The following is a 16306-nucleotide window of genomic DNA, read 5'->3' as shown; positions in this document are numbered from 1 at the left end:
GGATGGAGGACATCAGTCAACATTTGTGTGAAACATACATATCCAGTGGATATGTATGTTTAGGGTTACTGTCCTCCTGGAGGTGAACATCTTCTCTACTCTCAAATCTTTTGTAGCCTCCACGTTTTCTCTTGGAACCAACATATTTAGCCCCATGTATCTTCCCATAAACTCTGACAAACTTTCCTGTTCCTCTTGAAGAAAATCATTCCTACAACAAGATGCTGCCACCACCATGTTTCACAGTGACTGATGTGCATTGCTAGTTTCCATCACACATTGTTTATTAAACATAATTTGTGCAGATGTGGCCTCGTTGGACCAAACAAAATCAATAACTTCCTAAGGTTTTTTTATAACAGAGAAAAATGAACTGAAAGAAAAACGCATGCCACATTTTTCAGATATATGTAAAAAACATTAAAGCAAACAGTGTTTCCTGCTCCTTTCACTTCACAACTATGCACCACTTTGTGTTGGTCTGTCATATACAGTATGTACTGTATATTCCCAGTACAGCACATTGATGCTTGAGGTTGTGTTGTGGCAAAATGTGCAGACTTCTGCAAACCACTGCATATATTCTTTTTGCATGTAACACAATATCACTTTCAGAGTTTTAAACCGGTCTGCTTTCTGTGGAAGAGCGATGACTGCTGCTGCTGACTTTGCTCGTTTATCAGGAGAAATTCTCTGGTAGAGTGTGATCTTGTAGTTCCATAGAAAAAGCCCAGAGGTCTATTGTGTCATATTACACAATTCACAAATATGTTATTGTTACACCCTCAGCCATTGCAGGCATCTGAGGCGGCAATCTGAAACCATCACAGTTCCTATGTTTTTTCTCAGGAAGTACCCACAAGCCCTCTGCAGCTGCAGTCAAACATGCAACACAGTTGACCCACAACAAATACCAAATAAAGAATTCCTTTTTCATTACTGTCTTTCTTCCAAATAAGTTAGGCTAAAATAAAGCATTTATCTGCAATTTACTCTTCCAGTTTGTTAAATTACTTGCAGGAGTGTTTCAGGGTAGAAACAGGCTCTAGTAATTGTTCAGTAATCTTGTTGATAGTCCGACACATTTAAAATCTTCTGATCTCACATACAGTATTTTTATTTTTATGTCATAATTTGACATGTTAAGAAATTAGGACTTTTTATAACCGAGAGAATTGATTGATGGTCCTAGAGTTCTGTCTGGCTTGCATTGACACAGAACAATGAGATTGTCACATTAAAAGAGATGGCAACTGTGAGCCTGAGGCTGGGAAAATCCATCCATAAGAGCGACTTAGTTGTAATTACATACTTAGAACCTTGATGCACTGGTTTAAACTGGTGCTCCCACAGAAGTACAAATAAAACCATTGAGGGCAAGTGGTGGCGTGTTTGCTTTAATTTGTTTTTTCTTTCCTTAGAAGGCACAGCTGTGAAAGGTTCTGCATGTACAGGTGATATCAGTTATTACAGGTAATTTAGGTCCAAGTTTGAGGCAAGTAAGATGAACAGGAATACAGAATAATATGCATGGTCATGCCACCAGCTCTCCAGCAGAAGTAATGAGATAAATACATGAGCTAATTGTAGTGTTATTATTAAACAAGTCTGTACAAAGAGGTTCAAGAGAAGTGCTAAAAAAGAAAAATGCCTCTTGGTGTTGACTGGGTGTGTGGAGGTTGGATTGTTTTTATGGTTTTCTTAGTTTCACAGTCAGCTCGAAGCCTATTTAGTCAAGTTCTAACAGAAACAAATCAGGTCGGTGTAAAAATAGGTCCAGCCACCTCAGGATCTTTATGTGAGCACAACTCCACAACACCTAGTGTTCCTCTGTGTGAGTCAGGGCAATATATCAGAGTTGACCGTTCAAGGAAAAAAAAACTCACTTTTCCTTTCACGAGTCATGTGACGTGGCTGCTTGGATTTATGATAAAAACAAAAGAGATCTTACTGTGAGAGAGCACCAAATATGGAGGTTTGAGTTTGCAAAAGAATGTTGCGATCATACTGCGCCAATTAAACTTAAGGCCTCCTCTTCCACAATGAATATCGGACTAGAATGTTTTCCAGATTTCTCAACCTGAAAGTTTACACCAAACAAATAGAAAATTATGCAGGTTTACATCATTCCTTGCATAAGTATTAATTCCCTATAGCTTTTTGTATATTTTATCATGTTACAACCATGACTTTTATTGTGATTTATTGTGATGGTCCATCATTTATTGTGATGGACATCACAATAAATTAATAACCCAGTTTGCAAAATAGCTATTATTGCAAACTGAGTTAGAAAAAGAGTCGGACTGGCTCTGTGAAGTCAAATGATTCAACTATTGACTTCAAATTAGGGCTGCAGGGACTGACTTCTCAATTTCCTGGAAGTCAGAGATGGTGGTAGTGCATACTACCATGGTAAGCCAAAAATACTTTCGCTTAAATTACAACTTATTTTATTTATATTTATGTCATTATCACGTAAGTTATTGGATATTTGTTAATCTAATTGTTTCTTTGGCCATAATCTAATTAAATAAACTAGCTATTGACATTTGGATAGATTATGGAGTAAAAGGGTTTTTTTTTTTTGATTGGCAGCGCAATGGTAGATCCGGAGGCAAGTAGAAGAGGACCAAACTATATTTCCTCTGGAGAACTCACACATTAGTTTGTAAGCTTTATTGTAACAAGCACTGAGATAACATAGTCCAAAGTGTCACACCATGCAGTCATCCTATTTATTTATATCTGTCTGTCAAAGAAATTTGACAAGATTACTATTCAGTGTCAGCCTCAGCATGACCAAATATCTTAAAAACAACAGGACATACTGTATGTACTAATTGGAAGTATGTAGCAACATCCATTTTTCCACATAAAAACAGCTCCTCCCCAGTTCAGAGCGGCTTCCTGAACTTTAAATAGCAGGATTATTAAAAGTTCATTGTACAGGATCTTTTTTTATTTTAAAGGTTTTATTGGCTTTAGTGGCCTTTCTTCGAGAATTAGAGAGGGAGGAGAAATGCGGTAAAAATCATCAGGCCTCTGACAGCCGTGTTGAGGACTATGGGTTGTGCTTTGCCCTTGCACCACCATAATGCATACAAAATGTTGAATTATGTCTAAGAATAGTGCTGTTTAATTTGGGTTATTCAACATCTCAAAAGAATGGAAACTACTTAGAAAAAATGTTGCCCCCCTGTAACTGCTATTGTTAGTTACAGTATTTCTGATTATTGAATTGTTGAGTAGGAAGGGAAGGCTACCGTTAGACCTGCTCTATTTTTACCAATGCAAAGTAGGTTCCTGGAAAATGATAAAACCAGAACATATTGTTGTTTGACTTTTGACTATTATTTTTGTTGAGCTCTAATTGTTCCTTGAATTTCCTGTTTTATATTTGCAGCTCTATGTCTTTTGTTCCTCATTCTCTTTAATTTTCCATATTTGTTTAATCACTTCTTGTTCTCAGCAGACATCTACAGAGAATTGGGCAAAAACGAAGACCACATGATTTTAGGGACTTTTTTTATTTGCATGTGGTCTGTTGCTGTAACCATCAGCCTGACTTTATAAAACCTTTATTAAACATAGATTAGAATCTTTGAAGATTTACAGTCTTTACTTTGAAGTGTTAGAAAATGCTGACTTACAATGGCATCTCATGTGTCAAAGACCACGTCTCCATTCATGTGTTCAGCAGTCAAGTAAACGTGTACATTTGAGACCAGACACACACATTTTTATCACAGATGGTGGCAAGAGTATCAATGCAAGACAAGAACTTAAAAAGGCTTCATAAGCAGAGATTTATAGACAGTGCCTAGTTCTGAGCAGATGCAAAGACAGAAACTTTCTGTGGTTGTAGAGACAAAGAAGATCAACCAAACTCAAACCCATATGAAGAGTTGTATTTAAAAACTACTGCGTTCTGGATTTATTTGGTTATTTTTGAGTTTTAGTTGAACTAAAACTCAAAGTTGTTCTCTATTTGTGTACTGTTTGTCTTTGTTATGTGTGTCAGTGTAAAAAAAATTTTTTTTTTCTAAATGTAGTCAAATCAGTATTGTTTTGCTGCTCATTTGGGATTTTACTGGTTGAACGTTTCTTTTGGTGGGCTTCTTTCTGTCTTCTGTCTAGTTATATCCCTCCTGTGGGACACCATCATTCTCTAACCCCCATAAAGGTAGAGAGAAAGAAGAATCTGTAGTGCGTGATATGTCTGTTTTTGTTGTATTTTCCCTCATTTGCTCTTTTTGACCTCAGCCCGTGCGAATGCTGTACACTGATTGCCCTTCCGGAGCCCTTGACTATGCTGCGGATAAACACTGAAAGTCTGGTTCCCGTTCGTCTTTCCAGTCTCTCAGTCTGTTTACAATTCCGCAACCGCTGGTTACCATGGAGCCTGTAGTCTATGAGCTCCAGATGCCAGATATCTGAGCCAACCAGGGAGAGGTTGTGAGTCATCGCAACCCGCAAATCCCTCCCTTTAAGCCTCTTCTCGCACACACTCGTCCTGTTCTTCTTATGGGTCTTCAAGTTTACAATTAATTCTCCTCTCCGTTCCTGGTCACTGTAACCCCATAAATATGTACTCTTGTATTTATGGTTTTCTTTGATGCTGAATCTTTGCTTACCTCAGCATCTTTCAGCCAAATGATATTGGAACTTAAAGCTTTAGACTGGGAATTATTGGTTTCCAAGAAGGGGAGATAAACAGATGAGAGAATGCTGCAAAAGTAGAAACTGCTTGTAAAGCATTGCCTGTGATGAGTGGAAAAGCTGTATGAACTGCTCCAAAAATGGGAGCAGCCTTTTCAATCTCATCACATCTTTCATAGGACACTTATGTAAAGGATAAGCTCTGGTTGTATAGCTGGCTGAAGTGATGACTCACTGCAGAAAGCTTAAATTGGATCTCATTATTTCTATGCTTTCAATTGGTTCTGCAAATATTAATTTAACTGTTTTTTCATTGTGTTGTCCAAACTCTTTTCTGACTATTCTGTTTAAAGTATCATTCAATATTATTCAAACTGTATCATGGTTTAGATTGTATTTATCCTAGAAAAAAAATAGTTCCTTTTTACTGCGCTTTACTTTGTACAGAGTCTGAACCCTCGGCTATTGCCTGCAATGCAAACAACCTTTCCCAACTGTGTAGAGAGAGATGCAGAACTGAATGAGATGACTGTTAATGTTAGTTCAATATTTGGAAGTATGGTCAACAGAAACCATCACCATCACTTCTACCACTGCCATTGCTAAACTAAAGGCAGACTACAATTCTAAAACAGCGCAGAAAATTGATGTCATCGTTCACAAATTCGTCCTCTGTTTGCTGATTGGTCTGATTAAAATTCAACTGGGGGAATCACTCAATGGAAGAAATTACAGATGAAGCACTGAAAAGAGATGGGAACTGAACAGATGGCAAAGACTTAGTTTTAAATGATATGGATTTACAATGTAAGGAATTTTCTTCTTTTTGGGTGTTTGTGTGTACAGCACTGTGTCAGCTGTGGTTGTTTTAAAGAGCTTTTATATATAGCGAATGGTATGGCGTGGTATTGTGTGGTATCCAAATAATAAAGGCTGAATGCAAATAATTGCTGCCATTTTTCTTCACAATTGTGCAATACAATATTTTCACTTGCCTCATAAAAGTCCAACATATGGCATTGAATTTTGTGGTTGTAACATGATAAAACTTGAACAAATTCAAGGAGTGTACTTTTGATTCAAAGTACTACATTGTTAAATCCTTTGTAGCCACAGTTCAATAAGGCCTGTATAACACCAGAAAAAGTAAACATAAAGTGTCTAGCCAGTGATTGTTGGTTTGGTTCAGTGAAGCAGGATTTGGATTCAACAGATATGTAACATAACATGTTTTCATCAGGGGAAAAAAATCCTTTACTATAAAGGACACTTTGTTTCTTTTGGTTTCATTTCATAAAAGACACTAAGTTACTGGAACACATAAGCCACTGAAATGTTTTCTTTCTCTTGCATATTTCCTCAAGGCAGATATTGGTTATTTGTAGCTGCCATCGAGCGCATGTAAACAACGTCAGCTGAAAAGAAATCCCTGCCACTCCTTTTGCTGGGAAACACCCTCTGAGTCACAGCTACACGAAGCAGAGTGAAATGACACAGCATTAGTAAAAGGGAACAACCGATACGTCAGTACGCTCTTCAGAAGTCTATTGCGTAATCTTTGTGAAAAGACTTATCAGAAAAAGTATAGTTAGATTACCGAACTGCCTTGCATTTCCACTTTGATACTTTTAGCTTTGGTGAACAGCATTGTTAAATAGACAGTAAAAAGGATAAATGAACTCCATTGTACAAAGGTATCATTCAGGAGAAAAATACAAAGTTCCACTGGTATCCTGCATTCAATTGGGGGGGGGGGGGAGTTGAAATTACAGGCATATTACAAAAGGTGGACATTTCTAGAAAACCAATAAAAAAGATTGTATTGGGGGGTCTGCTAAGAGGTTGATAGCAACAGTGAAGGACAACAGCAATGTTGTGTTTGATATGTGATGCCTATCTCCCATGATAGCTTTATGACCGGACTAAGGAGTAAAGTTGCAAGACAGAATTGCTTTCTGCCAAAGGAAACATCTAGCCTCAGTTAAAACATTTGGAGTGTTTTAACCAAAATCCAGAACTTACTTTTACAGATACGTTGTGGCTGTGAAAGGAGAGCTACCTTAACCCTCTGAGGGATTTGGAGAACTTTTACAAGATAATGTGGATAAATATTGTCAAGTCAGGATGTGGGATGACAATAGGGCCCACAAAATGGAACACTTTAATTGAATCAGAGAATGCTTTGAGAAAAGCCTTAGTTTAATAGTTTACACAATTATTATTACGTATTTTGTTTTTCCTCTTTCAGCTTGCTTGATGAATGGTACAGGATAAATTTCATTTTCTGTGTGGAAAAATGATTGATGTATTTTACCATCAAACATTTTTGATAGTGTTTACACTTTTTGCTACTGCATAATCATAATGATTTCTTTTGAAAATAAGATCAGAAAATTACTACTTCTTTATTGCTTTTTGCTAAATAATTTAAGATAATTAAAGAAAAAAAAACATCTACAACCACCAACCTAAATAGATATTTTCTACAAACTGTTTGGGTCTTATGATATTGCCATATCTAATTTGACATTGGTTGTATAATAATTTTTCCCCATCATATGTGTTTTTACACATGAAAAAATTTCTTTCCCAGGATTGTTTTATGAAATGTCCCATATTCCACAGTTTCTTGCCAAAAGTGGGATATTTCAAGAATTACACAATGTTCCTGTGATTGTTTCATCTTGGAACAGGGCGTGACATTTTACGCGTCAGGATGTCAACATGTATATCCATCCATTTGGAGCTGACAGCATAAATCACCAGGTTCAACCCAGCATGTGCTGAGTCAAGTATGTGAGCTGCTCCTTACATTGGCAATTAATCGAAGTTTATTATCAACAGCTAATGTTTAAAGAAGTGAACTTTTTTTATTTTTACCAAGCTGGTGGAGCAGTTCGAGGAGACTGAATGGTTTTCAAATGAAAAAAACATTTTTTTCCTGCAACAAGGCCAAGTACTTCTAATAATATCTCAAGTCAGTGCTCCGTATAATTAAGAGCAGGGCCCAATTAAGAACTGTTTAACATTCAGCTCCACCACACAACCCACAAGCAAAAGGAAAACCCAAAACACCCAGTCTGTTTGGCAGCGGTGTACTATATCAAATAGAGAGCAACAGCTGGCAGACAGACAGTCATCACATGGGAACCTTGTTCCTCAAAAATTTCCTCTGAGTTTTCTCGACTCTTCATCAAGAGTCGAGAATAATATAAGAGGCGCCATAACTTCATCTTATGTTATAAGAGGCGCCATAAGGTTGGTGCCTCTTATGTACCAATCCTCATGCTAAGCTAAGCAAACATCTCTGTTGTTGTAAAATAATGCACATATCTGCCGAGAAAGCCACCTAGCCAATGCATCCTGGCTTTCAATAAATCTTTGTCTTATCAAGGTGGCTGGACTGAACACCTGCTCTTTACTGGCACTTCAAGGCACCTTTATCTCTACATATGACATGTAGTAAAGTCATGTAAACATTCCAACTTCTTATCAGTAAAATTATCTTTCCTGTAACTTCCTTGTAACTGTAATGATAACGCGGTAGTGCTGATGCAGATTTTCAGTATCAGAAAAGTATTCCCGCTAAAGCTGTCCGCTTATCAAGCTTCCCGAGACAAAGGAGTGCTTATTGAAAGGTCATACCCAATTTTGTCAAACAAAGGATGTGCTTGTGGAAGGAGTGAATAAATAAATCCACATCAAGAGAAGCACATGGAAAAATGGAACTCATTTAAGAAGCTTTTGAGAAGCATTAATTCTTGATGTCTTTTTTTAAAAAAAGAAGACTTCAAAGTGTTGGAGTAATAGGCAGCTTAATAATAGAGACTCAAAAGCTGAAAGCTGATCTCTGGAAGAAAATTAAATTACCTGAGATGAACCTGTGTAACCTGTCATGTGATGCAGTGCTGTAATAGCAGAGTCCAGTCGCTACCGGGACACTGACAAAAAAAAAATAGAATAAGTGGTTGAGAATGTACAGTACCTCACAAAAGCAATCATATCCTTGTAATTTTTCATGTTTTTTCATGTAACAATCAGAAATTCCTGTGAATTTTAGCGGAACTTGATGTAAAATTAAATCTAAAGCTTAAACGAAGTGTGAGTAACATTTTGCTGCAGTTAAAGTGACAACGCTTTTACAGTGCCTCACTTTTAAGGAACTGAGCAGCAGGACCACTAGCAATACTGTGACAGTTGAGCTTTAGCGTCAATGAGATTTAATGGGGGATATTAAAAAATTAAACTAATATTTGTTCATCATATAATATTTATATATGGTCATCTGCCATTTATGCCTTACTGGAAAAGGGTTTTTTTTTTTTTGCTGTGGGTGACTGTTGTGCAGAACATCAGTGTTGTTGACCAACAAATGTCTGTATCTTTATGGAAGTCCAACTGAAAAGTCTTTTGAGTCTTATAAACATGCATTGTCGGGTGTTCAGCTTTGTTTATCTTTCTTATAAATTATTACTATGTCGGTCCCGTTATTTTACTTTTTTTAGGGTAGGGCTGGGGTATTCATGATTATGTGCAGAAAAACACATAATTTTTTCCCCCCCATCGGGCATTCTTTCAACAGCAGCACACTATGCTGTTTTGATTTTTATTTGTAAAACATTGTGAAAATAATGTATAATTTTCCCTTCACTCAAAAGAATGTGTCACTTTGTGGTGGCCCGCCACATAAAATATTATTAAAATATTTTAAAGGTTAAAGTCTAAATTGGCAAATTTGAGAGAGAGCGCGATTAATGATCTTGAAATGCACTGTAAAAGGTCAAGTAAACAAAGATAACCCGCAAAGACAGATGGCTCTGCCTTTGACATCAGAGAGTGTCATCACAGAGCATGATCTATTGTGAGACTTTTCCGCTAAAGCTTGTTTATCAAGAAAACTGAACAAAGCATGGAAACTCTGAGAGAACCAGGTGCCTGTAAATAAAAACAGCACAGATCCTGTAGCAGAGGACTTTATGTTTTAATAGAATTTCATCTTTTTCTACTTTTGGTTGAGCTTTTTAATAACAGTTTTGTACAAAACTGAACTGCAGTTACAAACCCTTTGTGTTCAAGTGTGCTGAGTTGGTGACAAAAAAATAGTCTATGATGAATATGTTTTTCTGTAGAAACTTCTGACCTGAAGTGATTTCAATGTGGTTAGGTTTTACCCTTAACTTTCCACTTCCAGACATGCAAGCCAATGTTCGTGTTTTTCTTTTTAAATTTTGCAACCTGGGTATTTTACCGAAAGAGCCATAGAAACATTCACCTCAGGCTAAGGCAAACATTTTTTTCTCTTTTTGCAACAAAAAAAACTCCTAAAATAATTCATCATGCTGTTAAAAAGAAAGTATTCCATGCAATGCAATTACTTTTGGCCAAACAACACAAATCCCAACAAACCTGCATAGATCACACTCTCCCTCCCCCACCCATTTTTTTCTTTTTCAGAAGGAAGCGATTAGTTGCACTGTCTCATATTTCTATCCTTCTTTAAACATGTCTAAGGAAGCAAAACATCAGAAAAGCTTTCCACTGTTTTCTGCAGAAAGGTATACTTGTAATAACAAACAGCTGCTAGGGAGATGTGTGCTGAGGACATTTAGATCTCTCAAAGGAAACCACACAGTGCGGAGAATGCTTTGGAAACAGTTGCCACTTCCATGGAAATGCAGACATAGGAAGGAGGGAACAGAGAGACTTTGTGCAGTGCTTGCTGCGGCTCTACAGGCCACACGCAGCCCACATGCGAGTTGTGCATTTGCCCCAGTTTTCCGTGCTCTTTTGACTTGAATTCAAAATTTTATGTTGGTAAACCTTACCATGTACTTTGGGGGCATGAAAAAGAAAGTGAATTTCCCAGTTAGTTTCAAAGAAATGCTATTTGGAGAGGTTTGCCTCAGGGGTTTCTGCCAAAATGGCTTTTAGGTGAGATAAAGAATGATAAAGTCTATCATACGAATTTATTCAGTGCTGGACTGCGAATCCGAAGACTAGGGTTGAATTAACAGCTGAATCTGTTTTATTCTGTTTAGTTTTAGTTCTCCCCTGCTGACTGCTTAGTTTTCCCAAAAGTTGTTGCTTCTTTTAAGAATAAGACAAATTCACAGCTCAAAGACACAATTTGGGACACATACATGGTTCAATACTCATTATACAAGAGCAGTAGGCATTTTTATTACCATTTTTGTTATTGTTTCCATTGTAATAAAAAAGGGTTCTGAAGAAAATAACTATGGATTTACAGTGAGATAACCACATGTTTTGTGCAAGAACAAAGCACTTTCATTTCTCTAAAGACGTCTCAGTCACAAGGTAAAGAAGAGCTTAGTTTCTATTTTAATCATGTCATTCATGTATTCATTTAATCACTCTATCTAATCCTCTTGGAAAAAATATGTATACCTGATCAACTAAACTAATTGAGTTGATCAGTTGATCTGTACCTTTGTACCAATATTCTTTAGATATTCAGCATTGCTTTTCTGTGTGCTCTTTAACAATAGAATATAAAACAGAGTTTTTATTATTTATTTACTACAATAGATCTGTGCATATTTATTAGTTTCCCCCCAACCCGTGTTGTTTTCGGTCATTTGCAGAAAGATAAGTTATAGTTATAGGTCCAAACTAAAAGAGGAGAAATAAAAATCAATGTAAGTTGATGTAAACACCTCAGATTTGATCTTATATCTACAATAATGGATTTTCTCAAATTTCCTGAACATGTTCTCATTGGCATGGAGGTCCAGTCAAACTAAGCTACTTTTCCACACAGATGGCACTCTGAGGTCTCATGATATAAGGCATATGTAACCTTATTAGTTGTTATTTTCAAAAAGTTTTTTTTTTTCTTAATGCCTGTCAATACATGTCAAAGCCCTTGAAACTTTGAAAGCTTCAAAATAATCTATTATTTGTCAGATGTTTAAACATTGATTTTGATGGCTTCAAATCGGGACAACTTTTTTCAGCGGATAGTTTCATAAGAAAACAACTGTACTGTAAATCAGATATGCTTTTTGTTTTTACAGTGTGTAACATTTAGCTGTGATTAAAATTGTTTTTATTGCTTTTATATATGTGTTGCTGAAAGATGTTTTAAGTTCTCATTCCAAGTAATTTATTTCCCCCTGAAGGGAAAAGTAGGCCTCACCAAAATGAAAAAGAAAAAAAAAAAAAACAATTCAACCTGACATGATGAAAAAAATGCAGACTGTGGCAGAAATTGTGAATGCATTTTTTTTTATTGTGCAACACATGTAAAGACAGGAAAGAAGATATTTGGATGGGGGTCTTACTGTTACTTTTCACAAGTAGTAATGTGAATCACTGGAAACAGTAAGGTTCTGTGTCACAAAACACAAATAGCTCAAAAGTCCAAAAATTGAAGCAAATAAATGTCCTTATTGAATGCCAGTAAAATCATTGAAAAGCTTCAGTGTGCACTGCGCTGGGGGCTCTTTCCACTTGGTGTGTTTGCAAATTGAGCTCGCAGGTCATCAGAGGACATCAGCCAAGTCAGGAAATTAGTTTAAAAAACTGACTCACATGGTTAATTTAAGATTATTTGGAGGAGATAGAGAAAAACAGTTTGCCATATTCCCCCTTCCTCTCTCTCTCTCTTTGCAAACAACTCATCTTCATCTCAGTTTATTTGGAGTTGTTATAATTTTATAGGTGTATCTTAAAATTCAACTTCTTTTCGATTAATGTGGGATAAACGTCCCACTTTTCTTTCAACAACAAAATACAAAAGTGTGGACCCCTCTAAGAGATTATTGTAAATTTTGACCTGAACACTAAATTGAATAACTTCCATATTTCCAACTGTTTGCATTTTAACAATGCAAAACATTCAGCATCTGTGACACAGCAAGTGACAGATGCTGTGAAACCTTTAGGCTGATTCTGGGAATTTGTCAGATCACAGTCATCGGTTTGTTGATGCATGTTGGTGCTCACAAGGTCTGCACCAACAAGACACAGCGCTATAGCAGCTGCAATTGCAACTCGTTATTGACACACAAAGGTTCTTGTTAGAATTTGGAATTATGCAATACAAAATTGTACACTCAGTTAAATGTAAAATGCAGTCATGACGATCATCAACCATAAAGCCTATTTTATTTTATGCACAACCTTATTTTTGAGCTAACTGGAAAACAAGCACAACAAAAATATTGACCAAGCAAAACTGACAAAACTAAGTGTGTTACCTATAGCACTTTAAATGTAAATGCAATGACCTTTTTTTTTTTTTTATAAATGTGGCTTTTTTATTTACAACAGTGTAGTATAAGAATTAGATTTTATATGTCTTTTAACTTGACAAAGCCCAAGCCAATTAACTTATCGGTGGTCATGGATGACCACAGATAACAGTTTCACTGTGTCAGGATAACAGTATCTGTTTAAAACAATCACTGTCAGGATTCAGGTTGGAGTGAGGGATCTTTCCAGAGACGAGCTACGCGGAGGAGTTTGACAGCCTGACGCACCTGCATTGGATTCCGGTAACCAGCGGCTGGCTTCTTAAGAAGCGGTGGAACCACCAGTCATCGCTCGATGGTTACCACTTGTTGGTCAGACTCAGCCTTAAGTTCTCGCAAAATCCATGTTAAGTATTGTCCAGTCATTTTGTCCTTTTTCTCTTCGTTACCTCTCAGATCTTGATCCCGCTTCCCGGAGCCAAGCCTGGAACTCCACCGGTCAGGCGCGTCTCGTTGGTGGGCACCTCCAAACAGTTCTGATCCGCTGCGGCCCGGGACCCCCGAACCTACCTGGACTCTCGTTCCCTCCTGACGTCCCCCAGTCTCAATTCTACCTCATTAAAACAAACCCTCGTAACCATAAAAATCTGTTCTTCTGTGCGCACCTGCATGTGGGCAAGGAAATTAAAATCCAACATGACAGAACCATCGAGCCATGTTGACCCAGCAGGTCCGCACACAAGACCCGGTCCAACCCCTGCCGACCACCTAGCGCGTCATGATGCCATGCTTCACGCCCTATTGGATCAGCAGACTTTCCAGGGACAGGTGATGGATCAACTAAAAACCACGGTCTCGGAATTAGCTTCACAACTGGCTTCCGGCATGCAGCCTCTGAACTTAGCCGGAGCAGCGAACCCCGCTCCATCGCCGCGGGCGGAGCCTCCCGCTCCACCCGAACCGGCGGGGTTGCCCCGGGGCCGGGAAATTTCACCCCCGACTCCCGAACATTATTCAGGTGAAATCGGGAAGTGCGGTGGATTTCTCCTGCAATGCTCTATTGTTTTTGCCCGAGCTCCAGGCTCGTTCCCTGATGACTCCGCCAAAATAGCATATATGGTTGGACTGTTGAAGGGAAAAGCTCTCAAATGGGCAGAAGCGAAATTTAGTCTCATAGCTCTCACTCAAACGGCTCTTGACACCTTCATCGACGAGTTTAAGCAAACCTTTGGTCACGCCGAATCCAGCGCTGAGATTTCCTACCGGCTTTGGAACCTGAAGCAGGCTTCCCGTTCAGTAGCTGAATTCGCCATAGACTTTCGTACCTTAGCCGCCATGTCTGGGTGGAATGACGAAGCTCTTAAAGGAGCTTTTATCCAGGCTCTCGATGACACACTTAAAGATGAGCTGGTTTGCAGGGACGAACCCGCCGACTTGGAGGGGTTGATCTCCCTGGCCATCAGGATCGACAACCGGCTTCGGGGAAGGGCTCGGGGCAGGAAGGAAATTAAACCTGTGTTTTTTTCAAACAACCCTGTACAGGACACCTCCGATGACGCCTCCCCGAACGCGCTCTCGCCTGATGAACCCATGCAGGTTGGTCGAGCACGGATCTCCCCCACTGAGAGGCAGCGGCGGTTGGAAGCCCGGGCATGCTTCTATTGCGGCCTCACAGGCCACTTCGTCACCGCCTGCCCCGCTCGGCTAAAAGGGAGAGCCCACCAGTGATCACGGGAGTCCTGGTGGGTGGTTGCTCCGGTTTGAAATCCCGACTTTCTCTTCCCGTCTCCCTCTCCATCAACCAAAGGTCAGTAAACATCTCGGCTTTGATTGATTCAGGGTGCGAGCAGAACCTGATCGATGCGGATGTAGTAACGCTACTGAATATTCCCACGATCACGCTTCAGGCGCCTATCCTGGTTAAGGCTCTGGATGGTGGCACTCTGCCAACCATTCATCGACAGACCGAACCTGTGGAACTCATAGTCTCAGGCAATCACCGCGAGGTGTTGACCTTTTTTGTGTTTCCCTCCCCACAGTCTCCTCTGGTTCTGGGTTTCCCCTGGCTGAGACGGCATAATCCCCACCTTAATTGGGTTGAGGAGAGAGTGGACGCGTGGAGTAGGTCCTGCCACGCAACCTGCCTACAGTCGGCCCGGCCGAATCCTCGATGTGACGTCACCCGGGAGGACCAAGAGGAAAAGCAGGATTTGTCTCGAATTCCTCCGGAATACCATGATCTGCACTCGGTGTTTAGGAAAAATAAAGCACTTTCGCTCCCGCCCCACCGCCCCTACGACTGTGTTATTGATCTCCTTCCCGGCGCGCCGTTGCCCTCCAGTCGACTGTATAATATATCGAGGCCAGAGAGAGAGAGCATGCTAACTTATATTAACGAGTCACTGGCTGCAGGCATTATTCGCCCGTCCACGTCCCCGTTAGGGGCCGGGTTTTTCTTTGTTTCAAAAAAAGACGGCTCACTCAGACCATGTATTGATTTTAAAGGTTTGAACCAGATCACGATCAAGAATAAGTATCCCCTCCCCCTCCTTTCGTCAGCTTTCGAACCCGTACAAGGCGCCACTGTCTTCACTAAGTTGGACCTACGGAACGCTTACCATCTGGTGCGTATACGGGAGGGCGATGAGTGGAAAACCGCCTTTAAAACCCCGGTGGGCCACTTCGAGTACCTGGTCATGCCCTTCGGGTTGACGAACGCCCCGGCCGTTTTCCAATCCCTGATTAATGACGTGCTGCGGGATTATTTGGACGAGTTTGTATTCGTTTACTTGGATGACATCCTGATTTTTTCTAAGAACATGACAGAGCACAAACGACACGTCAGGTTGGTCCTCCAGCGCCTGCTGGAGAACAGTTTGTATGTCAAGGCAGAGAAGTGCGAGTTTCACGTGCCATCCATCTCGTTCCTGGGGTTCATTTTAGAGAGTGGGCGGGTGAAGCCGGATCCGGGACGGATTCGTGCGGTGCTGGAATGGCCGACTCCTGCCTCTCGTAAGCAGTTACAGAGGTTTTTGGGATTCGCCAACTTTTACCGGAGGTTTATCCGCAACTTTAGTCAGACCGCGGGACCCATGACCTGTCTTACCTCCACCAAGTCCCAGTTTTCTTGGACCCCGGAAGCGGATGCAGCCTTCTCGGTCTTGAAGCAAAAGTTCGCGGATGCCCCGGTGCTGATTCAACCGGACCCCGCTCAGCAGTTCACGGTGGAGGTGGATGCTTCCGATTCTGGGGTGGGAGCGGTTTTGTCCCAAGTTTCGCCCTCCGATCACAAGCTGCACCCTTGTGCCTTTTTCTCTCGCCGCCTGTCGCCCGCGGAGAGGAATTATGATGTGGGGGACCGCGAGCTGCTGGCGGTGAAGCTGGCCTTTGCGGAGTGGCGCCACTGGCTGGAGGGAGCCGCACTTCCG

The sequence above is a fragment of the Xiphophorus maculatus genome, chromosome 16 (genome assembly GCF_002775205.1).
Source record: "Xiphophorus maculatus strain JP 163 A chromosome 16, X_maculatus-5.0-male, whole genome shotgun sequence".
Classification (NCBI taxonomy): Eukaryota; Metazoa; Chordata; class Actinopteri; order Cyprinodontiformes; family Poeciliidae; genus Xiphophorus; species Xiphophorus maculatus.
Note: the sequence above shows the minus strand (reverse complement) of the source record.